Below are 2,910 nucleotides of genomic sequence, written 5' to 3'. Positions count from 1 at the left end.
CTGCTCACAGTGCTCCAGGTGCGGTCTAACCAGGGGTTTGTATAGCTGCAGCGTAACTTCTGCCCCCTTGAACTCTGGTCCTCTGGATATAAAGGCCAGCATTCCATTAGCCTTCTTCGTTTTTCCTCAACCGAGTATTCCCCTTCACTGTAGTTAACAGGGCCCTCGACCGTGTCCGTCCTGTTTCACGCACTTGTGCCCTCAACCCCACTTTCCTTCCCACAACCGTGATAATGTCCCTCTTGTCCTCACTTTCCACCCCACTAGCCTCCACATTCAACGTATCATCCTCCAGCACTTCCGACACATCCCATCCAACGCGATCCCACCATGAAACACACATTCCCCTCCCCTCCCCTTTCAAAATTCCGAAAGGACCACTCCCTCCCTGACATCCTAGCCTGCTCTTCCATCGCCCCCAACACCCGCTCTCCACCCCACGGCAACTTCCCGTGCGAGTGCAGGAGATGCAACAACTGCTCACTCGACACGTCCCTTCCCACTGTCCAGGGCACCAAACACTCCTTCCAGGTGAAACAGCGATTCACTTGTACTTCTTGCAATTTACTATAGTGTATTCGCTGCTCACAATGCGGCCTCCTCTACATTGGGGAGACTGGGTGATCACTTTGTTGAACACCTCCGCCATGACCACAAGGGTGGTCCTGACCTGTCGGTCGCTTCCCAATTTAATTCCCCATCCCACTCCTCCGCTGACCTCTCTGTCATCGGCCTCTTACATTGTTCCAATGAAGATCAACGGAAGCTCGAGGAACACCACCTCATCTGTCGTTCAGACACTTTACCAACTTCCGGACTGAACACTGATTTCAATAACTTCAGATCAGAACCACTGCAGCAATGTTTTCAGTCAGCTAGCGCCGGTCATGGTTCTGCTGTTCCCATTTACAGCTACCCCTGACCAAACTTGTGTTTCTTAACCTGTCCCATTACCACCCTCCTTGCCTTGCACCATCATCCCTTTTGTCATTTAATCACTCATGCCCTCCACCCTATCACAGAGATTCCCTTTTGTTCTTTCCTCCCCTCTCTTCCCCCTTTCCCTGGCTCTGCACTTGCTTAAAAACTTAAACTCTTTTGACATCTTCCAGTTCTGACGAAAGGTCGTCGAACTGAAAAGTTAACTCTGTTACTTTCTCCACAGATGCTGCCGGACTTGCTGAGCTTCTCCAGCATTTTCTGTTTTTATTTCCGATTTCCAGCATCTGCAGTATTTTGCTTTTACTGTATTCTCTGAAGTTTGGAAGAATGAAGAATGATCTCAAAGAAACGTATAAAATTCTTAGAGGGCTTGACAGGGTTGATGCAGGGAGGTTAATTCCCCTGGCTGGAAAGTCTAGAACTAGGGGACACAGTCTCAAGGTAAAGGGTCGGTCATTTAGGACTGAGATGAGGAAACATTTCTTCACTCAGAGGGTTGTGAATCTTTGGAATTCTCTATCCCAGAAGACTCTGGATGCTCAGTCGTTCAGTATGTTCAAGACTGAGATCGATCGATTTTTGGACACTTAATGAATCAAGAGACACTGGGATATGGCGGGAAAGTCAACCGTGGTCTTCTTGAATGGCGAAGCAAACTCGAGGGGCCGAATGGCATTTTGCTACTCCTATTTCTTTTGTTCTTATTTTTTAGATGCTGACATGATTACCGAGAGACAGTCAAAACATTAATAAGATTTTTGTGCTTTGCATGTTATGGAATTTCACCATTTTACAGACTGCAACTGAGCAGTATGATTAAAAGTTTAGGGAAATATAAAGTACAAACAAAAAAGCACCGCTGAGAATTGAACTCAGTATCGTCTGTTTATTCGGTAGAAGCTTTAATCAACCAAACCACGGGGCCAATTCAAACGATCCTTCCCCACCTCCTCTCATTAATATCTATCAGCTACACGTCACATTCTGTTGGTGGTTCCGCTTGTTCTTTCTTTGCCGATTTCGCTTGCCCGTCGACTTGTCAATCCCGATACGAACATACGAATTAAGAGCAGGAGTAGGCCATTCGCCCCTCGATCCTGCTCTGCAATTTGATAAGGTCATGGCTGATCTGATTGTGACCTCAACCCTACTTTCCCGTCTACCTACCATAATCTTTGACTCCCTTGTTAATCAGGAAACTATCGAACTCAGCCGTAAAAATATTCATTGACCCTGCCTCCACCGCTCTCTGGAGAAGGGAGTTGCACAGTCTCACCATCCTCTGGGGGAAAACATTTCGCCTCATCTCCGTCTGAAATGGGCAACCCTTATTTTTAAACTGTGTCCACGACTTCTAGTCTCTCCCACAAGGGGTCACATCCCCTCAACATCTACCCCTTCTAGTCCCCTCAGGATCTTATATGTGTCGATAAGATCACCTCTCATTCTTCTAAACTCCAGTGTATACAGGCCCAACTTGTCCAACCTTTCCTCTTCAGAAACCCCCCGCGTCGCAGCAATAAGTCGAGTGAACCTTCTCTGAACCGCCTCCAAAGCAATTATGTCCTTTCTTAAATAAGAAGACCAAAACTGCACACACCATTCTGAGTGTGGTCTCACGAATGCTCTGTACAACTGTAGCAAAACATCTCTACTTTTATATTCCAATCCCCTTGCAATAAATGACAACATTTCATTTGACGTCCGAATCACTTGCTGTACCTGCATCATAACTTTTTTTGTGATTCATGTACGAGTTCACCCAGATCCCTCTGTTCCTCAGAGTTCTGCAATCTATCTCCATTTAAATAACATCCTTCTTCTGTTCCTCCTGCCAAAGTGGACAAGTTCACATTTTCCCACATTATATTCCATCTGCCATTTTTTTGCCCACTCACTTAACCTATCTATATCCCTTTGCAGACTCCTTCTGTCCTCTTCACAACTTACTTTCCTACCTACCTTTGT

This window comes from Heptranchias perlo, unplaced genomic scaffold (assembly GCF_035084215.1).
Source record: "Heptranchias perlo isolate sHepPer1 unplaced genomic scaffold, sHepPer1.hap1 HAP1_SCAFFOLD_90, whole genome shotgun sequence".
NCBI lineage: Eukaryota > Metazoa > Chordata > Chondrichthyes > Hexanchiformes > Hexanchidae > Heptranchias > Heptranchias perlo.
The sequence above is the reverse complement of the archived record's forward strand: the minus strand, read 5'-3'. Positions refer to the sequence as shown.